We start from the raw sequence: 24,568 nt of genomic DNA on the forward strand, positions 1-24,568 counted from the left end.
TTTTAATTTCAGTTGCCTCCCTTAAAGGTTGTTTTAAGCCATTTATCGTGGAAATTGAAGTTGGTTTGTCAATCAAAACTAAATGATTTAGGTATTCAAAGGCATGGAAAGCCAAAACAGTCGAAATCTTCATTTTTATTTTTAGACGTTTGAGAATTATTCGTACTTTTGTGCTTGCCCAACAACACTCAAGAAGTTTGCTCTGTTTGAGAAAAACCGGTCAGCCGTCTGAGAAAAAATTAGCTTTGTCTCAATAAGAAAACTACGATGCTAGTATTCCACCACAAACATCAAAAACAGGAAGAACAATAGAGAATTCTTTCCGCAAGACAGTGGAAATCTAATTTGAATGAATATCTTGGCCCTATGTCCCAAGGCCGTCCTCAGAAAACCATAAACATATAAAAGAAGAAAAGCTTACAATAGCAAACGACCAATAAAACTAAAATGGAAATTTTTTCAAACAGTCCCAGTATCTTTACTTCAGTGAAGTTCAACTGGGACTCAACCTAAAACAAAACTGCCTGAAAGGGGAGAAAGGACATGAATAGGTTTGAAACGAGCTTATGTCAAACGTAGGCCTATGCTATTTGAGGAATATGGTAGGAGGGGGACAGAGAGCCTGATGATATTTTTGAAATCAATCAGGGATCTGAATATAACAATTATAAACTACTCATGTGTGGACAAACTATCGTTGATGCCTTGCTTAAAGGTTTATCTAATAGTTTCATACTGTTGAGGCAGTTGCAAAAAGAGTATCAAGCCGTTCTCGAGGGTAAAATAAGTAGGAATCTGGACGATCAAAGTATCTTTGAATACATTTGTAATGCATTTTCGATATGCTCCGCTGTGTTGGTCGACAATGGACGACCGCTGTATATAAACAGCGCCGTATTTGGTACTTGTCAGTTATTCGAAACGGATTCAAGAGCTACGCAGTGTAATATCTAACAATAACCATTTTGCCCCTCTGGAATTGGTTATCATATGCTTGTTTTGAATGAGAAAATCTACGATGTGGCTATATTTTAACTAAATATTTAACATATAGTTTTGGTTAGGGGTTAGGTTAGGTTGGGTTTCCATAAATTTTTTTTCTAAAGTGCTATTTTATCATCATGTTTTTTTATATTTCAATACGATTTACCTTACTTTACTTCTTATGCGTGTTTCAAATAACCGACAAGTATTTTGAATCAAATAAAATTCGTTCATCTGTTGCCATTTTTCAATTCCAAGAATATCTGCATAAAGGTTTACTGTTAGGAATGGCTACGATAGAATATCTGTCTTGGGGCCAAATGTGACTTAAAAAAATCATTAAAAAATCATTTTTAGTTTTAAAAATCAGAGCAGTTTGGCCTGAGATCAGCGGTTTTTGTCTTCATATTTATGTTTTATGTTCACCAAAACATTTTTAAAATCTAAAATATGTCTTGTATTTAGTTATCGATAAGTTTTAACGGAACACATTAAAAGGAAGAAAAAGAAGAAGAAACACCAAGAAGCCAATACCCCATCGAACTTATGCATAGCTTCAATTTCAACTTTATTTATATCAAATAATCAATAATTGTATCTCTTTTAACATCCCTACAAAAGGCTCCATGACCTGTGAACGTAGGGAAAACATTATAATCATATCTATCAAGATTCATAATACTAGACAAGGGAAATAAACGCGGAGAGGAAAAAAAAAATACAAAAAAAAAAACGAAAATGCGAATAGTTATATGAAACCTTTTTTCAGTTACTTACACTCAACTAAACTGGCAAATATATGGTACTTTTATTACTTGTCAAAAAAAGAAGAATAAGAAAAAAAATTAACCCAAATGACTTTTCATCAATCTTTTTAAGACACCGAAGGAGTCTTCAAAAGATTGATGTTCTTCAGCAGGGAGTTCCAAACCCTACTACATGCGTATTTAGGGCTAGAATTTGACCTCTTGGTTGGAGTTCTAACAACCAATAAAACTTCAGAGTTACGAGTACCACGAAGATTGACACACTCGGGGTTGTAACAAGTTCAAAAAACAAAAGGGAAGTAGACCATGAAGATATATAAGAATAAAAATAGCACAAGATAGGAAACAGAACCTAAGAAGAGAATTTGTTGACGTACTATTCGTATCTGAAACTAACTGACGGGCCTTTTCATGAAGAAGAGAAAGTGGTTTTAATAGGGATAGGAAATTACTAGTCCAAACAATAGAACAGTTATTAATTTGCGGCTGTATGAGATAATTATAAAGAAGCTTTAAAATACATCCAGGAAAAATATACCTTAGCTCACGTATCATGCCTAAGTTTCTTGACACTTTTAATCGTAGAAGGTTAATGCTAAAAGGTTAATTCTCAGCATACTAAAAAAGTTTGCAGTACAACGTTTGACGAGGTATTTAGGGTACTACCTCACCAGGTATGCTAATTGATGGATTGGCAAAACAAATTGTCTTTGTCACGTGTTCAAGTGTCAATCAAGGGGGAAGGGTAGGGTTTGATTTGCCCCCCCCCCCCTCTAAATAAACTTTTGCCCTCTCTTGATTCTGGAAAATATCTGTTTTTTTTATTTTCCTCAAAAAATGTCGTTCTTCGGTTTTCTCATTAAAAAAGAAGTAAAACAACAGCACTAACCCTCTTATAGACTTTGAAAAATATTTTTACCTTCTCCTACAATTTGTGAATAGTAGCCACTGCCGTCTAGCACTTGCGATCCATGTTCTTCTGGGATAACCTGCTCTGGGAAATCAGTCCATATGGACTAAAATTGTGAAATCATTGAATATTTGATAAAAACGATTTCTCCTCTGTGGTGCAAAAACAGTGCATTATAAATATGCACCAGAAATAGAAAGCTAGGGAGCATCTCCAAGGGACCCAAAGAGGACTGTGCCATCAAGGTTTTCCTGTTACACTCATTCTGTTTTTTCGTTTTTTCTCTCTTTTTGTATATAAACTTTTTAATTTGGTTAATTACTAGCACCTTTGTCACATTGCCTTCTTCCCCTCCAAGATTTTGCACTAAATCTGCCTTTGATAGGTTCGTATAGGAAACTAGAACAGTAACAAAATGGATCAACAGATGAAAGTAAAAATTTCTCTCGCTTGATATTGTCAAAACCCTAGTCCTGGTTGAACTTGCCCCCCTCACCCCTTCTGAAGGGATTTCTTGTTGGAGCTGGCTATTGTACACGTACCGTTAACGATAACACCACTGCCCTCCCACCCCTCCACCCTCAATTAGCCCTCAAGGGCTTGACATACAGTACCTAGGCTAATGAAAAAAAAATATACTAATATAATATTTGGTCCAGGCAACTTGTTTTGTTGTCTACGTCCTAAGTAAAGCAAAAACCAAACAGCTTTGTTCAAATTTTTGAAAAATCTCGATAGTTTTTTTAATAGCTCTGGGAAATCCAGCCTCCCTCCATGGAAAATTTTTACTCCCCCTCGAAAAATTCCTCCTGGGAAAGATCTTCCAAAGTAAGATCCCCATTAAACCAGAAAAATTGGTTGTTTTAAGATTATGTCCCTGTTAAGTAAAGCTAGATGGCTATTGTTATTTTTCTCCTAGACGAACTTGATTTCCATCTCTAATCAGTTTTCCTTAGCAGGGGCCTGTCTCCAGGCCCAAACAACACCTCTCAAAATTTTAGAGCACTTTTATCGATAGTTCCATTTGTTTTCGGAATACAAACTTTTATTTTGTTTACTTTTCTAAAAATTCAATGCCCCTCCCCCCATACAAATATTAACCATAGCTTGAATCAATATTTCATACTTGCTCGTTTAACTTCCCCCCTCCCGTGACCACTCTTTGAATTGGTCACTTAATCATGTTGGATGCTTCATGGTTATTTTCGTCTCTAGTTCAAACAGTTTGGAGTAAAGAGCTGTACGTAAGGATTGACTCGTCCCAATAGTAACCGAAACTCTAAAAAACAGAATTTGAAAAAAAAACATATAAAAAGAATAGGCTTTTTATTTTGATTCAAAATATATAACTCATCAAGTTTAATATTACCAATCAAAAGCTATGAACCTTAGAAAATATCCGTGATTCCTGAGAAGGGAGAGGGGACGTCCCAAACGTCAAGGTATTATAATGCAAATCACAACATCAAACAATTTGTCTCAAGATCACTACTGTAATGGGTTCGAGCTCCCAACTGCAAAAATGTGGAGTTTTGTATTTTAAACTGGATTTTATAGGGGGGGGGGGGAAAGAGATAAAGTCTTAAAGAAATTTAAGACTTTAGCATAAAGAGTGAGGGGCAAGGAAGGGATAGTCTATTTCATATGCGTAACATTCTGTTCGTTTCAAGTTTTAATGTTGGTCCTTACTTTCAGTCGAAAAACTTGTTTTTTTTATTTAATAAAACGTGGGATCGATATAAATGTCTAAACAAAAAGCATGTAATTAAGGGCACCAATTCTGAAGCTTTAATAGGAAGGGGGAAATATATTTTTTCAAATTACTGAGTAAATTTGGCTTGTTTTTGTTTTTTTTTTTTCTAAGTAAAACCCAAAAAACTGGTATATTCAAAAGCCCAAGAAACTAAAATTGATACACCTGTAAGCAATACCGTATTTGGAGAGGAGGTTTGACCCCCCCCCCCAAAAAAAAAAAAGAAGAAATATATTGGTGTGACTGGTAAAAACATAACAAAAATGAAGATAAACAATTTTTTTTATGTGTTTTTTTTTAAAGAACTTTGTGTAAAACCACCCGAATAAATTCCTTTTGTAACCTTCCTTCTCCTGAAAAAAAAATCCTGGATACAGCCCCACCTGTAAGTAAAACAAAAATTCAATGAGAAAACTTTCTATGCAATCCCTTCCAAAATTACGACTATTTTTCAGAATTGCTTAAGCTCAGAAGTTGCACATTATTCAGAAATACCAGCCGACCATTCAGCCTATAAATCTTATCCGTCCAATAACTTGCTTTGATGATTTACCTTAGACAAAACATTTTAAAAATATTAATCTCCAGCCAAGTAATAACTCAAGTTTTTTTTTTTAATTATGTTCTATGCATACCTTATGAGGAAGAGCCTGGATTCTTATTTGCATATTTACTTTATGACACAAAAATCAAATGACAAAGGCCTAATTAATACATTGACTTCCGAAGTCTATCATGGGCCAGGTACTGTTTACGATTCTGAATATAAAATTTAAAAGATCTGTACCCAAGAAAAGCGTAGAGGTTCAATTCCTATAACATATTCCAACAAGAGCATCGACCAAGAGAGAAGAGGGCAACTCTCCCGCTATATTCTGAAAGATGCAAGTTTTTCGTTGAAAATTGAAAAAACTATATCCCCTAGGCAACATTTAGGGGGTGGGTATCGGATTTGGAGATTCCTCCTAAAAAATTTTCCGACTCGCAAAAAATAACGAAAATGTATATCAGCAAATTCTTCATGTGTTTTGCAAAGTTTTTTTTGTGTCCCCCCTCCCCAAACAAAAATCTTTGAAATGGCCATGTCCCCCTCCTTCTTATATTTTGAAAATACCTTTATTCGTATCTTCAATTACGGAATTAACAAAAAATCCCCCCCGTAACAATTTTGTGAATTGGTGCAAAAAAAAAGGCAAAGGAATCTCGAATCCCTAGGACTTTTAATTGCAAGATTCGTTGCACTATCAACCACTTCAGAAAATACTGCTTATCTTGGGTTTTGATACTTATCGCTTTTAGGGATAGTTACCAGCCCATACAACAAATGCATTTCCAGAGGCAACATTACTGTATAGCATAATAGGGAAAAGAAGCATGATAGCATAACATTCAATTAAAAAAAATTGACTGGTAGTAAGGAGCAAAATGAAAATTAATACGAATACAAATTAATTCCTTAATGTGGAGGACTACCCCTTCCCCAGCCGACCCTCTTTATGGTAAATTTCCCTTCAATTCTTGACTCAAATTCTAAAGTAATAGACAAGGACACTTCGTATATAAGTAATTGCCGTTAGAATGAGCCCTCTTGCGACATTCTAGGACCACTTGGTCGATACGATGACCCCTGGGGAAAAAAAAAAAAAAAAAAAAAAAAACAAAAAAAACAAATAAACACGCACCCGTGATTTGTCTTCTGGCAAAAAATACAAAATTCTACATTTTTGTAGATAGGAGCTTGAAACTTCTACAGTATGGTTCTCTGATACGCTGAATCTGATGGTGTCATTTTCGTTAAGATCCTACGACTTTTAGGGGGTGTTTCCCCCTATTTTCCTAAATAAGGCAAATTTTCTCAGGCTCGTAACTTTTGATGGGTAAGACTAAACTTGATGAAACTTATATATTCAAAATCAGCATTAAAATGCAATTCTTTTGATGTAGCTATTGATATCAAAATTCAATTTTTTAGAGTTTTGGTTACTATTGAGCCGGGTCGCTCCTTACTACAGTTCGTTACCACGAACTGTTTGATAAATTTTATTAAATAAGCGTAATCACTGTGATTGGATGCAGTTAAAAATCAAAATGAATTTCTCAAAGAAAGAAATTTTAATAGAACTTGAAACCCTATATAATATTATTAACTAGCCAAAAACAATAGCTGGTAAAATACTAGTTCAGTGACTTCTTGCTAAAACCTCCAAAATGGTGTCGAATAGAAATCAAAAATGCAACGTAAGAATCACTAGGGTCGGAAACCCATTTAGCAGAATTAAAGTCCCCACCTTGAACAAGAAAATCTCCTGGGAATTAGTGATTTCTCCGTTTTTTCCAATGCTTTTTTTCTAGCGCCTCTTTTGATTAGCAAAAGAAATTATATCACAGTAAAGTGACGTTTTCTGCCATTTATGCCGAGAAGCATCCATTTTTGCCCAAAGAGGGTTAAAATGCCAGCTAATAGAAACTTTAAGATGGCTCATCGATATTCCATAGTTAGGAAGTTTTGAGCCTCTTCCCCCCGTTCTTGATGAATACAGCAAAATGGCGGTTTTCGCTACTGTGCTACCAAACTCAAATTTTTGTCCATACGGGTTCAAAATATCAAGGAATGCTGATTTCAATGTAGTCAATCAATTTGTCATGATCTAAAAGCCTCGATAAGAGGTTTTTAGGTACTTATGTATTATTCAGTACAAAGCCGAGAATTTGGATCTGCATATCATCTGATAACCGGTCAGTATTCGAAGAAAATTAGGTTAGGCTTAACTGAAACGTTGCAGGTAAATTTTTATTAAATATCTAATATATAGAAATGGTATTGTTTGGGTTAGGATATGTTAGGCATTTGATATAATGCGTCCTGCTTTCCATAATTCTTTGCTGTAGTTTCCATAATTTTGTTAATTAAGTATTATATTTTCATCATATTTTTGTATATTTCATTAGGATTAAGCTAACTTCACTTCTCGAGTGTGTAATAGATAATACACAAGAACCGGTTTGGAGCCGCCTCCAACTAGAATTAAATAAAAAAAAAAACAAGTTTTTTTAACAGAAAGTAAGGAGCGACATTAAAACTTAAAACGAACACAGATTACTTCGTATATGAAGGGGCTCCTTCCTCATCAACGCCCCACTCTTTACGCTAAAGTTTGACTCTTTCTCTTAACTCTAGTTTTTAAAACAGTGAAAAACTTTATCGTAAAGGGCGGGGCGTTGCTGAGGAAGCAGCCCCTTCAAATGCGACGTAATTTCTGTTCGTTTTAAGTTTTAATGTCGCTCTTTACTGTCCTTTAGAAAAACTTGTTTTTTTTTATTTTATTTCTGAACGTTTTGAATCAATGCATGTTTTAATTTTGGCTCTGCGCAGATGAATAATTAAAACGAAATTTGCATATTTATTCTTTTGGCTAAGTGGATTTCTCATAGTTTTGATCGGAGGATTTTGAGAAAAAAGGAGCGGGGGAGGAGGCCTAGTTGCCCTCCGATTTTTTTGTTACTTAAAAAGGCAACTAGAACATTAATTTTTTACGAACATTTTTATTAGTAAAAGATATACGTAACTTACAACTTAGCTTACATAACGAACTTCTGTATTCTCATTTTTTTGGTACGTATATGAAGGGGTTCACCCCCTCGTCAGTACCTCGCTCTTTACACTAAAGCTTAAATTTTGTTCTAATTTCTTAAGAATGACCCCTGAATCACAAAAGCCGTAGAATAAATAGTTGAAATTACTAAAAATACTTTAGCGTAATGAGCAAGGTATTAGGAGGAGATTCCCATCACATGTGTAATAATTTCTGTTCGTTTTGAGTTTTAATGCTTCTCCTTACTTTCAGTTGCAAAAACTTTTTCATATTTATTTTTTCATTGTTTGTTTTTTAATTAATACTAGAAAATCCTGCGCTCCCTTCATGAAAATTTTCTTCCCCCATGGCAAATTCTTCCAAGGAAAGTTCCCCCAATATATCCCACTCTTATCAACCCCCCACAACCTAAAAATCCCCCTGAAAACGTCTCTACGCTCCCAAATAACCATTACTATATGTAAGCACTGGTCAAAGTTTGCTACTTGCGGCCCCTCCCACGGGAACTGCGGGGGAGTATGTCGTCCCCAAAGACATAGTTATAGGGTTTTTTGACTACGCTGAATAAAATGGCTATCTAAGAATTTTGATTTGTTGACTTTGGGAAAATATTTAGCGTGGAGGGGGCCCTCCAATTTTTTTGGTCACTTCAAAAGGGCACTAGAACTTTTCATTTCCGTTAGAATGAGCCATCTTGCAAGATTCTAGGAACACTGGGTCGATGCGATCACCCCTGGGGAAAAAACAAAATAAAAAAACCAAACAAACAAATAAATACGCATCCGTGATCTGCCTTCTGGCAAAAAATACAAAATTCCACATTTTTGTAGATAATAGCTTGAAACTTCTACAATAGGGTTCTCTGATACGCTGAATTTGGTGTGATTCTCGTTAAGATTCTATGACTTAGGTTGTTTCCCCCTATTTTCTAAAATAAGGCAAATTTTCTCAGGCTCGTAACTTTTGATGGGTAAAACTAAACTTGATGAAACTTATGTATTAAAAATCAGCATTAACATACAATTCTTTTGATGCAGCTATTGGTATCAAATTCCATTTTTTAGAGTTTTGGTTACTATTGAGCCGGGTCGCTCCTTACTACAGTTGGTTACCACTATCTGTTTGATACACACTTCAAAAAATATTTTTGGTCAAGATTTGAATCTGTATTGATACGATCACAAGGCGTAACTATTATCATTACATTATAGCGTCTACTCATCAATAGTCTGTTATATAATATTTGCTGTTTTAAGTCCTGCGTTTATTACGTGCTAGAAATTTAAGGCAGTAAGGTGACCAGACTTCAAAGTCTTGTGAGAGCTTGATCACGCTTTTTAATGCTCTTTTCAACTAAAAATATTCAAAAAGGAAGCAAAAACACGGTGAAATGGTCAATAGCTTTGAATTTATTCTTTAAACGTCTCTCAACAACAAAATAGAGAATAATGAGGACTTTTTTCCCAAGACAGTGAACCAACCAAACCTATTTGAATATTTCGGCCCTATATCTAAGGGCCGTCTTCAGCAAAGAAAAAATAAAAAACAATAAAACACTTACAATACAAGTTCTCAGTTAAAAATCCATTTGTTTTTATTTTAAAATAGCCTTGGCATCATTCCTTCTTAACGAAAAGTTCAGCCAAGACTGTCTGATAAAAGCTAACATTTTGCAAGATAAAAAGGTTCATTCATTTCACTAACTGAATTTATTAAAAATTGGAATGATTTCTTATTGCGATATTTGCCTTCTCTGCAGCTAATCTGATAGTTCTTTTGATATTGGGCTTGTTTTTGTTCGTTCCTATTTTTGTTTTATTTTGAATTAGATTATTTTCTATAATTAATTGTGTGTACATAGGGTTGAGTGTGTATTCACCCAAGTCTCTATTTAGGGATGTATTATTATTTAAGTTTCGTTTGATTTCGATTGCCTCACGGACAGTTTGTTTGATTCCTAGGTCATTTCTAATTCAAATTGTTTCGTCAAATAGAACATAATGGTTTGGATTTTCAAAAATATGATTACTTAAAGCTGAATCGAAAGATATGGAGTTGTTTTTAGATTTTAATGCTTTTTCAATACTTTCTTTGTGTTGCTGCAATCTTGTTCCTAAATTTTGGTGGGTTCAACCAATGTAATAATTTCTACAACTACATGGTATTTGATACACCCCTCGTAGACGAGTAATTGGGGTTTTATCCTTACCAGAATTGATAAGATTCATTATACTTAAATTGCTTGTGAATACAACACGTAAATTGTTCTTTAAACAAACTTTTTTCAGTTTTGAAGTAATTTTCGGAATATAAGGTAGGTAAATCGTGCTTGTGGGTTTATTCGAATCATTTACTTGTGAGGGATTTAAGGCTTCAGAAGAATGCATCTTTAATCTTTGAGCAATAACAGTATTCATGAGAGAAATTGGGTACCCGTTACCAAAAAGTATGTCTGTAATAAAATTTAATTCTTTTTTAACATACGGCTCTGAACAGATATTAAGTACTCTATCCACAAGAGATATTACCACACCTCTTTTAACCTGTGGAGGATGGTGAGATTTGAAGTGAAGGTATCTATTATTATGGTAGGTTTTCTGTAAACCGTGCAATTCAAGTTTATTCACACTGTGTATTATCAATACATCTAAAAAAGGTATTTTTCCATCTCTTTCGGTCTCTAAAGTGAATTGCAGGTTTCTATCGTAAGTATTTAAATGTTCTAGAAAATCTTTAAGTTCACTTTCGCCATAATTCTAAATTGAAATTACGTCGTAATTTCCAATCAAATGAGCCCTATCCAAAGTTTATACGACCACCCATTCGATGAAAACCTCACATACCTTCGGGGCATAAATTACAACCCTTGTCTCCAGGCTCTGAGCGGCTATTACAATTCTGAAGACCTTTTTATATGATCTCTAGACCATTTTCAACAGGAATTAGGAAACAACGGACTTCTGATTTCCAATTGAATTAGCTGCATCCGAAGTTTATACGACATCCATTCCCTAAGAACCTTAAATGTTAATAATGGGCAACTAATATAATTTATAGCCCCTCTCTGAGGGCCATGTGGGGCTGCAATCCCAAAGACATAATTACTGGACCTTTCAACGACACTAAAAAATGGCTATCTCAAAATATTGATTGAATGTATTTGGGGAATGATCACTTTCGGCTATTTAAAAGGGTAATAGCCCTTTCAATTTACAATCGAATGAGCCCTGTTTAAATTTCTACAACAACTTCCATACCAAGTGCATTGGTCTAAAACAAATAAATAAAAATAAACGAACGAACAATACATTGTGCCCCTATACCCCTTTACTTAGGCAGCGCTATTACACTGACTATGATATTGTTTTTGCTTAATTACAAAAGACAAAACTCAAAATTTTGATTGGAGTGTTTTGGGAAATGATGGGCAGTGAAGGGTGGTGTGGTTACCCTCCAGTCACTTTTGGCTATTAAAAAAAGGTACTAGCCCTTTCAATTTCCAATTGAATGAGCCCCATTCAAAATTTTTACGACAACTCCTTCTGCACAAAGTGCATTTGTTTGTAATAAATACACAAAAATAAATTAACAAATAATACACTGTGCCCTCATAGCTCTTTACTTAAGCAGCGCTATTGCACTGACTATGATATTGCGTTTACTTAGTTACGAAAGGGACTAGATGTAGTAATTTCCTTTAAGATGAGCCCTTAGATAGCTGTTTGTGATTTTCCAGTACCCTCTTAACTACGGAGGAAAAACCAGGAAAAAAAAGTACTTCTTATTCAAAAATACTGATTTTCCTCCTTTTTATTCAAGTTCTCCGCTGCAACCACGATTTTTCAACAAGTTTAATTTTGTTTGAGAATTATAATGACGATTCAGATTTTCTATTTTCCAGAGAAGGATAATCAAGCTTGCATATTTTGTTTTCCACTGCGTGATGTTATCTTTACGCTCCATATCCTCAACTCCATATCCTTTACTTTACGCTCCATATCCTCAACTGAAGCCTTATAGAATTAAAGTTTCGCGAATATTTTGAATTTAAAAGATGAAATACAGCTACAAAACCTACACATCGCCTCACTCTAATCAAAAGGATATACCTCATACTTCAAAGAAATTGAGTTAAAAGTAAAGGATTCCATTAGTGCATCTTTGTCGACTGTTTGCATTTGCTCAACGAAAAAAGTACAGTGCCTCTAGATCAAAGATCACCAACTAATATTCTACATCATATATATAAAATGAAAACTCGTTTATGAAATAAAATGAAAAGCTAAATATACATTATATACATTATATATATATATATATATATATATATATATATATATATATATATATATATATATATATATATATATATATATATATATATATATACATATATATATATATATATATATATATATATATATATATATATATATATATATATATATATATATATATATATATATATATATATATACATATATATACATATATATATATATAAATATATATATATATATATATATATATATATATATATATATATATATATATATATATATATATATATATATATATATATATATATATATATATATATATCCATGGATTATTCTTTATGGTTGATTGTGTGTGGCTATGCTGTTTGACCTATGTGATTGTATGGATGAGTAGGGTTAAGGCCTCATTCAAGTGCTGGTCTATATTAATCACTAATTTAGGAAAACAGTCTTCCTTTTCTCCTTCTGTCTCTTTTTTTTTTTTTTTTTTTTGTGTTTGTTTTGTAGCATTGGTGATTTCTCTTTTCATGATTTATATATATATATATATATATATATATATATATATATATATATATATATATATATATATATATATATATATAATTTGCATTCTAACTAAAACGAAATTTATTTCAAAAAAGAAAAAGTTCGATAAGATTAGTAATAAGGATAACAGATTATATTTACCTATTAATTTTACTTGTAAGCAGATTGAAGATATTAATTTACCAGAAATTTTAAATCAGCGGCATGTGAAACAGGCCCTTCCTAGTAATTTGAATTATAATGATAGTCCAGTTTTAACTTATAAATTTTCAAAAACTATTGGGCAAATTATTTTTAATTATAATTTAATACTAAAAAAACTAAATAGTGATATAAATTGGAAACCGGTTTGTAATTGTAAGCAACTTTGCCCATTTGTAAATCCTACTTACAAACATGTTATAACTGGGGACTTGTCAATAATAAAGCAAGATGATCTTCAAATTATAATGAATAAAGGGGCTAATTTCCATCTTTCTCATCATCTGAAACCATCGAGTGTTCTTGATGGCTTGGAAAATGATTTTGATTTATTTATTGATAAGTGGTGTAAGAAAGAAAATAAAAATAAAGATAGTTTTCAAAGTTGGAAGAATTTAATTATTAGTAGAATAAGAAATAAAATATATTCTAACTTAAAAAATAGTAACACTAAATCATTATTTTATAATGCGAAGATTAAACAAGCAATTGCTAATCTAAAGAATGAATTTGTAATTGTGCCAGTGGATAAAGCTAATAATAATTTTGCCATAATTTGTCAGAAGCTGTATTGTGATATCTTAAAAAGGGAGTTATGCACAACTAATGTTTACGAAAAGGTAAATTTAGAGGATGAGAATTTAATTGAAAAGACTGAAGAAATACTTTTTAAAAATTTTAATATTAAAATAAATGACAATGATAAGAAGTTCCCTTTCCTATATTGGACTGTAAAATTTCATAAGAATCCCCCTAAACCACGGTTTATTGCTGGAGCAGCTAAATGTCCAACCCGCATTGCTGCTACTGACCTCTCTTTAATTTTAAAGGAAATTGTAAATAAACTTAAAACCTATTGTTCTGGTATTAAAAAATTTTCGAATTTTAATCCATATTGGAGTGTTAATAATTCACTGCAGGTGATAGATTCTTTAACAATGGTTTCAGCTAAAAGAATTGAGTCTTTCGATTTTGCGACAATGTATACTAATTAACACTTAATGTAGTGTTTGATAATTTAAAAACTGTTATCAAGAAATCTTTCCTCTTATCTAGTAAAAGGTTCTTAAAAATAGACATTTATAATAAAAAAGCTATATGGACAAACTGCTTTAATACTACAGTTAACTTGAGATGTTACAGCTTGGATATGATTTTTGAGTTATTGGAATTTGTTTTATACAATACTTATATAAGATTTGGGGGTGATTTGTACAAGCAAATTATGGGAATTCCCATGGGGGGGAATGCCAGCCCATTTATAGCTGACTTGTTTTTAAGTCAACTAGAATATAAATATATGATGGATAAGAATAATTCAATTAATTTAAAACATGCTTTGTCAAATAATAAAAGATATTTAGATGATATTTTGGTCTTAAATTGTAAGGATTTCATTGATATTTCTAAAAATATATATCCATCAGAGCTTATTCTTGAGCCTAGTCATGGCGCTGGTCATGAAGATCATTTCTTAGAATTAAATATTAATATTTGTGATAATAATAAATTAAGTTTTAAAATGTATAATAAAACGGATGATTTTGATTTTGAAGTGATTAGTTTCCCATTCCCTGAAAGTAATATACACTCAAATATCACATATTCAGCGTTTTTCTCACAGTTACTTCGTTATGCAAGGATTTGTAGTAATTATATTGATTTTAAAAATAGATGTAAAATCTTAAGCCAAAAATTGATATCAAGAGGTTTTTTTGCAAATAAATTAACTTGGCAATTTAAAAAATTTAGTTTTCATTATAACGAACTTTTAAATAAATATCAAAAGAATTATCTAGAAATACTTAAAGAAATTTTCAACTAATTTCGGAGGTTCGAGAAATGTTGTCACAGCGCCATTTATTTTGAATTGTGTTTCTAATTGAGCGGATTTTCTTAAAAATTAGCCACATGGTAAAGATGAATTCTATAATTGTTTAGTTCATTCAGGTTTTTTGCAATGTGTTAATATTTGTGATTTGGTAAAATTTATAATATTTAGTTTACCTATTGTTGCTAAAGGGAGGGATATATTAACAGGATAATCTTGTTTTGGTTTTACTTGGTTGTTTTACATTTGCTGTTTTTTTTTTCATAGGCATGTATTTTGGGGGTGATACCTTACGTGGGGATGCCATGGATATTCTGTGGTAGCCACAACACTGTGCTGGGTAGAGAATTTAGAGTGGCGAAACCCTATACAGGCCAGTGTATTCTCCTGATGAGCCCTTATGTTGGGTGTTGCCTCTGAATTATTTGTCTATATTATTTTTTCTATTGTTTGGTAAATGACGACTTATACTTATTGACGACATGACTGCCTGTCCATGGATTATTCTTTATGGTTGATTGTGTGTGGCTATGCTGTTTGACCTATGTGATTGTATGGATGAGTAGGGTTAAGGCCTCATTCAAGTGCTGGTCTATATTAATCACTAATTTAGGAAAACAGTCTTCCTTTTCTCCTTCTGTCTCTCTTTTTTTTTTTTTTTTTTTTTTTTTTTTTTTTTTTTTTTTTTGTGTTTGTGTTGTTGCATTGGTGATTTCTCTTTTCATGATATATATATATATATATATATATATATATATATATATATATATATATATATATATATATATATATATATATATATATATATATATATATATATATATATATATATATATATATATATATATATATATATCATGAACAGAAAACTGATCAAGTATCCATCATTAAATCTTATCTTAATAATAAAAAAAAAAATTTGAAAATATAAGATATGCACTTTCCATTTATACAGAGCAATATGCACCGGCAATAAATATTAGAAAACAATTTTCCAGCAAAATAAACTTTTAATAGAGTGAATATAAAATGTAAAACCTAAATATCTTATGCTAGAGGTTATAGACACACACCTCATAGAATTAGCTAGAATTAGGGCTGGTAGAACATAGATAGTGTTTACAAATCTAAAGGTTTCGAAAATGATTGTTGTTTAGTCTGCACCCTTCTCCTCCTCCTGCACCCCAATCCCTGTGGCTCTGGCAACATTTATGGTCTTTGTTTCTTTTTTAGAAGCACTAAAGTCAAATAAGTGCTATAGACACACTCTTCCAGCTAAAACTATTAGTTCATTCCATTCTTCTAAGCCCCCCTTCCCGCCCCTGCATACTAGATACAATCAATCCTGCCCCCCCCCCCCAGGCTGGAATAGCATAGTTTACAGATCTAAAGGTTTCAAAAGTAAATTTTATAGCCTTTGGCCTTATACACAAGAATTAATAGGGGTCATGTCATTCCCAAAGGCAGAGCTTAAAAACTTGACAACTAAGCTGAAAATAATATATATTTAAAAAATGTTGTCAGATATCTTGGGGGAAAACATAGGTGTGAAAAAGGGACTATTTGCCTTTCAATCTTTTTGGTCACAGGCAGTGCCCTTAATATACGGAATAGCTTCTGTTCGCCTTAAAATTTGATATTGCTTTTTTGAAATATTTTTGTTGAATGTTTCTAAGTATTTACCATCTCACCATTTTTCAGAGGATGTCAGGGACCGCCCCCCCCCCTTCTCGGTGTGAAATTTACCCAGGGAATCCTTCTCATAAGAAAAAAGCCCATGCATTTCAAAATAAAAATACAATGTTTAACGATGGGCAAATTTTATAGTCTACGGTTTTATACTCAGAAATTGATAGGGGTCATGTCATTCCCAAAGGCAGAGTTTAGGGACTTGTTAGCTATTCAGAAAATAATAGCCATTTAAAATTATTTATCATATATCCTTGTGGAAAGCATATTTGTGAAAAACTGACTATTTTCCTTTCTATTTTTTTGGTCATAGGCAGCACAATAGCACTGCCAGAGTAAACAGGGATGTGGGCACAATGAATTGTTATTCTTTTTTGTTGGTACAGTGGGGCAAAAACCTAGGAGGGGCAAAATTTCTTATATAAAATATAGGAAGGGTGTGGACAACTATGCTCTACCCTTTTCTCACAGAGCTGAAAATATTTTGGTTGATAAAACCACTTTATCAAACTACCAAACTTTGAAAACAAAGCAAAATGAAATAATATTATAATGTGCCCCTTAAAAAATAATATTTTAAATATATTAAGAGCAAAATTTCACAGTTACTTAATATTAGATTTTGTATTATGTGCAAAACATAATATTTGTAATTCAGTTCAGTTCCTTTCTTTATTACAACAACTATTTACAATAGCACTACAGGCTTCATGGCCCATAGTAAGGGGGCTATATAACACAAAATTTAAAACAAATAAACAAAAAAATTCACTTCATTAAGTTTATACAATAATAAAAACTCACTGAGCCCAATACCAAACCAAATAACCAGCCAAACCAACTAGGAATCGAACCTCCGCCCTTCGGACAAAGATTCCGAATCTGTTGCGCCAGCTACTCGGCTAGGAAGTCTAATATTCCGAAACATGCTCCGAGTTAATGAATTAAATGAGTTAAAGCAAATACAATCTTCAAAAAAAACAGTGTGAATGAGTTTAGATTTTATACTGAGAAATTATAGTACTGAGAGACCAACAGCTACGCGGCAGGCTATTATATGTTCATTCTCATTGTAAATTGTCTTATATCCAAGACTATTAACATAGTGAAGCAACAGGTTAATTTAAGTCATCTTCTATTTCTCGTATTTTTATGTAATCACTGGCATAGTTAATTTTGCCTAGCTATATTTCTTCCTGGAGATCCCCAACAAATGATGTTCTGTAACAGGCCAAACTAATTTATTTGGAAATTGTTGAGGTGGCAATGCCTTTTGACTAAGCAGGCACCAACCTCGAAAAAATCACCCTTGTTGACTGCTTTTTCTGCAGGGAAATGGGAGACTCCACAGTGAATACATACATATGCAACGTTGAAGGGTCCCAATGACGTGTCATTAAAACTAGTGTAGTTAACTGCGTTTTTGTAGGTTTACACCACACTGGGTTTTGCACCACGGTTTTTTTTCGTCAGAGATTGCAATGGGGTTGTTCTTCTAACGTAATATCTTTTTTTTCACTTTGATTTTTTACTCGTTCTGATTCTCGGTGTCGCTTGTCTTCTAACAGCAAAATTCTTTGTTCTTCCTTGTCATTTTTGGCACGTTTTGATAATCGCTATTGCGTGTCTGCGAACCCTTTAATCCTTTGTTCTTCAGTTTCATATTTGACACGTTTTAGTTAATGCTGTTGCTTGTATTTCTTGCTGCCACTTATCTTATAATTGCATGTTTCTTTGTTCTCACTTTTGTATATCTTCTAACCACTTATTTATGGCACTTGGTATTTACCAAGCGACATATAGCGATCGCAAATTCTGTTGGTCTGTCGGTCCTCGTTTTGCTAGTTTAGGCACTTCCAGATCAGCTAGGACAATGAAATTTGGCAGGCTTATCAGGAACCAGACCAGACTAAATTAGAAATAGTCGTTTACCTGATTCGACCATCTGGGGGGGAGAATGGGGGGGGGGGCGGTTAATTCGGAAAAATTTGAAAAAATGAGGTATTTTCAACTTACGAACGGGTGATCGGATATTAATGAAACATGATATTTAGAAGAATATTGGATCTCAGAGCTTTTTTTTTAAATTTCGACCAGATTCGGTGATAGTGGGGGGATTTGGAGTGGGAAACCTAAAATCTTGGAAAACGCTTAGAGTGGAGGCATCGGGATGAAACTTGTTGGGAAAAATAAGCACAAATCCTAGATACGTGATTGAAATACCCGGAACGGATTGGCTCTCTTTGGGGGAGTTGGGGGAGGGTTGATTTTGAAAAATTAGAAAAAATGAGGTATTTTTAACTTACGAAGGAGTGATCAGATCATAAGGAAATTTCATATTTAGAAGGACCTCGTAACACAAATCTCTTATTTTAAATCCCGACCGGATCCAGTGTCTTTGGGGAGAGTTGGGGGGACAGGAAATCTTAAAAAAGGTATACAGTGGAGAGATCGGGATGAAACTTAGTGGGAAAAATAAGCACAAGTCCAAGATACATGACTGACAATCGGATGGGATCTACTCTCTTTGAGGATTTGGGGGGGGGCTGGTAATTTGAAAAAATGAGGTATTTATAACTTACGAACGAGTGATCAGATCTTAATGAAATTTGATGTTTAGATGGATCTTGTGCTTCAGAGCTCTTACTGTAAATCCCGACCAGATTTGGTTGACATTGGGACAGTTGAAGGGGGGAAACGGAAATATTGGAAAACGTGAAAATTGAGGTATCCTTATCTTACGAATGGTGATCGGATCTTAATGAAACTTGATATATAGAAAGATCTTATGTCTCAGATGCTATATTTTCAATTCGAATTGGATCCAGGGACATAGAGAGTTTGAAGGGGGAAACAGAAGTCTTGGAAACCGGAAATCTTGGAAAACGCTTAGAGTGGATAGAGCGGGATGAAGCTTGATAGGAAGAATAATCACAAGTCTTAGATACGTGATTGACATTATTAGAACAGATACGCTCTCTTTGGGAAAGTTGGGGGGGGGCTGTTAATTTGGAAATATTAAAGAAATCGAGGTATTTTTAACTTAAGAACGGGTGACCGGATCTTAATGAAATTTCATATTTGAAGAAATACATGTCTCAAAATTCTCATTTTAAATGCTGACCAGATCTGGTGCCATTGGGGGGAGTTGGAGGGGAAACCGGACATCTTGGAAAAAGCTTAGAGTGGAGAGATCTGGATGAAACTTGGTGGGCAGAATAAGCAAATTTTGTAGATACATGATTGACGTAACTGGACTGGATTCGCTCTTTTTTGGGGAGCTAGTGGGGTGGGGGTCTAATGCTTTGGCAGTTTGGTGCTTCTGGACGAGCTAGGAAAATGAAAATTTGTATGCGTTTCAGGGACCTGCATAATTTGACTTGATAAAGTTTTTTTCCCCAATTCGACCATCTGGGGGGCTGAAGGGAGAGAAAAAATGAGGTATTTTTGACTTATGAGTGGGTGATCAGATCTTAATGAATTTTGATATTTAGAAGGACCTCGTATCTCAGAGCTCTTATTTTAAATCCCTACCGGCATTAAGCCTCTAATTTTCCCTTTAAATCAGTCTATTGGCTTTTAGAATTTTGCTAGAACTCATGCCATATGACCTCTTGGATCTTGTCTTTCCTTGTTTTCTTTTGTTTATCATTTTCAATTTTGATTCGTTCTGATTTTAATTGTCACTTGTCTTGTAAGCGCATTTTTTTCGTTCTTTCCTTTCATTTTTGAGTTGTTGTAATTCTCGCTATCACTTATCTTTTGACCGCATATTTCTTTGTTCTTCAATTTCGTTCTTCCACTCTTGTAATTGTCATTTTCGTAAGTGCGTTAATTTACGTTATAAAACTGCTCAAAATACCTTTTGAAATTTACATCACCGAACATTAATGAATGAATCTTCATGCCTCTAAGTTTTTTAAGTAAATTTTTCTAAAATTGTTTGAAAATTTAATTTCCTTGTGTCTTCACTTCCAATCGACATTATTGCTAAAATATTTTATCTCTCCTGATTCTTTCTTGATACCAGATGGTTTTAGTTTAATGATCTCTCTCCAGAAACAACACTTACTGGATTGTTAAGACTATTTTGCAATTTCCAAAACAATTGTCCATTTTGATGGCAGTGAGGAGCCCTTTCTAACTCGGGGCCCGATTGGGCCCAATCGCCCTTTATCCGTTCCTGAAAACATACCAGTGTGGTTTTTGAGCTTTCAGTAAAGCGCTATTTTAATATTATCCTATTAGTGTAGAAAATCATCAGGGTAGGCCTCATTTAGGCTATATAAAATGGGTTGGGTGTATAGCATAGTGGAAATGCCCTGAAAATGTGTCAAGCTAGGCCTACAATTTCTCTAAATATAGTGAAGTAGCCTAAGAATTGTTTTCTGAACATGTTTCCCTCTCAGGAACCCTTATTAAACCCATGCATTGACACTCACTTTTGTTTAGAAAATGTTTTTTTGTTAGAAGGTGAAGAATTAGGCTCTTCTTGGCAAGAATAATGGTATTAAGCTAGGTTAGACCTAGGCTACTCTTCTAACAAAAGCAGTCTAGGTTAAGATATCCAGTAGCCTACTCAGGCAGCTAATCACCTCTCCAATAACTAATTCACTATAAAATCCTAATTTAGGATAGGTTAGGCCAATATAAAATGCATTAGGCATAAAGTATAGTGGAAGTGCCTTGAAAATGTGTTAAACTATGATTTCTCTTCATATAATGAAGTAAGAACTGAAGTAAGAATTTTGACAGAATTTTCATTTTATTAACAAATATTTTAAATTTATTAATTGATTAATAATTTTTTGTATTGTTTAACTTATTTAAATTACTATTAATTACTCTAATTTAATTATCATTTTTTATTTATTTTCATTTTACTAAATAATTAGTAATGTATTAATCATTTCGATTTATGAACTGTGCCGTCTACAAAATATACAAAAAAGGACTACGTTATTGTAACCATTACATGGTTGATTTAAAGTTTAGTGTCCCTAAAATTTCTGCACCAGGGACTAGTGCCCCCTCTGTCCCTCCCCAAAAACCGCCTCTGGACAGAGGTAGGGAGGAAGAGGGGCATAGGGAGGGCGAGGTCATAAGAGTTTTATGCAAGAAGAAAATGAAAAGAAAATAATTTAATTAACTGTTTTTGTTTCTGATTACTTTGTCTCCCTCTTTGATTTTTGCCCTTCTTTTTCTTTCTTTCTCTCTGAATTACAGTAATTACTGACTGAAAAATACATACAGCAGTTTTTTAAGATAAATTTACTTTTAGATGGTACAATTAACTTAGATGAACCCTCACGGAAAACGCGAAAACTAAGGTCAAGAAGGAAAAATAAAGTTCTTCCTGTTTCATCAGAAGAAGAAGAGGATACAAACGAAATAAAGGAAGACATTTCAACGGGACCGGGTAAGTTTCTTTGTTAAGTTTTCTGCTTTGAAGCAAGAGTTGTTAACTCATACCCTTTGGCAGGGCCGTGCCCGGGATTTATTTCGGGGAGGGGGTAAAAAAAACATCAAAAATTCGATTATCTTCATTTTTATACGGATACCGATAAGTGAAGTCGAGACATCAATTTTCGGGATGAAATTGATGTGACTGCTGAAATTTAGTAGTTCGAGTCTTTTCTGCTTGATAAAAAAAACTACTTTAAAAAATGCTATAAAAAATGGAAAAAAAACGAAGCACTTTTGCACTTTCCTCAAGCTCTTTTAAAATTTGCCTCATGTAACGCACCAACTTTTAGACTACCAAAGGTTAAACGTACAACATAATGTTTAGATTGTAAGGTTGATTAAATCTTTAAATTTCCTGAGTTTCACTTTATTACAATCTTTACAGTTGGGGGAGGGGGGGGGGGGCAAAAATTTATTGTTCAAAATCTTTGGGGGAATCGTTGCTTTTTCAAGGAACACTACAAAAACATCATAAGGTTCAGCGGGGGCGGGGGGATCCGGAAAGGCCCTTTTCTTTTTTTCTTATGGTTACTGCTTATATTTAGACATTTTGCGACATTTTAGGCTACGTGAGAATCTTTGCGTAGTTGGTAGTTTGATGATCGACAACCCTTCTACTGCTACCACTACTAACAACTCACTGCGGTACCGAATCGCCTGAGGCCAACAGATACTCACGCTACTCCCCCTTCCCAACCTATTCAAAGCTTCCCTCTTTTCACCCTCCCAGGTAGTTCCTTCTTTATGATATCCTCCCACCCCAAGCGCAGGAGACCTGCTTGCTGTTTAACCCTAGACGGTTGGCAGAAAAGGACAATCTTCGGCAATCTGTCATCCTTCATCCGCAAAACGTGACCTAGCCATCTCAACCTTTCATCATAGCCCTAGAGAGTAGGATTGAACCACAATTTTCGTGTTGTCTACTGTTTGAAATACGGTCTGTCAGCTGGGTACCCAGAAAAAACCGTAGGCAATTTCTCTGGAAAACATCTAGCAAACTTTCGTCTGCTTTTTGGTTCGCTCATGCTTCAGAGCCATATTCGACCACTGTCATCACTGTAGCTTCCAAAATTATAATCTTGGTTTGTAGACTTATTCTTCCAGGCTTTATTTAAATGTGAAAAAAAAAAACACCTTGAGCCTTGGCTGTTCTATCTTTAACATCTTCGCCACTCCCAAAGTCTTTGCTAATAATGCTATCAAGGTAAATGAAGCTGTCCACCTGATCAATTTTTTTGTTACCCAACGTCACCTTTTCACCTTCACTGATTCTTAGCTTTATCGACTTAGTCTTCTTATCATTGGTTTTTAAACCTATTCTAGCTCTCTGAACTCGCAAAACCTCTAAAAGTTCATTTATTTTGCTCATACTTTCATCTAATGCTTATATCATAAGCATAATCTAAGTCCAGGAAAGTTCTCTCTCCCCATTTGATTCCATGGTCTCCCATTGCCTTTCCTGTGCTGCTTAAGACAAACCTCCTTAAGATAAAATCCATCTAAATGATCCATATAAAGGGGGGCAGCGGTTCTCGATTTCTCTATTTCTTGATACCGCCCTAAGGAAGACTTAGGTTGAACCTGAAATTAGCAACCATTGGCTCGGTCCTCCACGAAAATAACCGGAGGCACTTCAAGCACTGCATCTGTATCGTCTCTTAGGAAATCGCAATACGTGATTAAAACACAGGAAATTTCTGACGAGTTAGATATAGGCGGGTGGTTCTCTGCTGTATTTTGAAAGGCATCCTTGCTGATGGTGGTGGTCAAGATATAGTAGTACATTAGGTTCAAGGAGGCTCTTTCCGAGGTTTTTGATTCGGTAATCGAGAATGATTCCTGATTCCATCGCAGTTTTTTTAAATGAAAGTAAGGAGCGACATTAAAACGAACAGAAATTACTCCGTATATGCAAGGGGCTTTTCCTCCAATGTGCCCGCTCTTTACACTAAAGTTTGACTCTTTCTCTTAACTCTATTTTTAAAAAAGTAAAAAACTTTAGCGTAAAGAGAGGGGCGCATTGGAGGAAAAGCCCCTTTCATATACGGAGTAATTTCTGTTCATTTTAAGTTTTAATGTCGCTCCTTACTTTCATTTAAAAAAAACTTGTTGTTTTTTTTGTTTAATTTCTGGACGTTTTTGAATTAAGGCATGTTTTGATCTCGGCTCTCCATAAATAATATAAACGAAATAATTAAATATATATATATATAATTAATAATTAAAACGAAATTTGCATATTAATGTTTTTGGGCTAAATGACTTTTTCATAGTTTTAATGGGAAGACTTTTAGAAAAAAGGAGCGAGGGAGGACGCCTTGTTGCCCTCCGACTTTTTGATTACTTAAAAAGGCAACAATAACTTATAATTTTTTACGAACATTTTCATAAGTAAAACTTATACATAACTTACGAATTAAATTACGTAGCGAACTTCTATATTCGTATGTTTTTATTGCGTATATGAGGGGGTTCACCCCTCGTCGATACCTTGCTCATTACATTAAAGCTTAAATTTTGTCCAAATTCCTTCCCCTGAATCAGA

At 33.8% G+C, this 24,568-nt stretch overlaps 1 protein-coding gene across 3 annotated transcripts in view; it reads left to right on the forward strand.

The window, feature by feature from the left end:
- Positions 1-24,568, forward strand: part of LOC136041276 (centromere-associated protein E-like) — a 117,635-nt gene that overhangs the window by 60,681 nt on the left and 32,386 nt on the right. For 2 of the 3 annotated variants that reach the window (XM_065725882.1, XM_065725884.1), the window contains exon 2: positions 21,839-21,976. The exons of the other annotated variant lie outside the window; for it this stretch is intronic. The gene's annotated coding sequence lies outside the window, so the exon portion shown is untranslated. The remainder of the gene's footprint in view (positions 1-21,838; positions 21,977-24,568) is intronic. 3 annotated transcript variants of the gene reach the window in all.

This window comes from Artemia franciscana, unplaced genomic scaffold (assembly GCF_032884065.1).
Source record: "Artemia franciscana unplaced genomic scaffold, ASM3288406v1 PGA_scaffold_120, whole genome shotgun sequence".
Taxonomy (NCBI): domain Eukaryota; kingdom Metazoa; phylum Arthropoda; class Branchiopoda; order Anostraca; family Artemiidae; genus Artemia; species Artemia franciscana.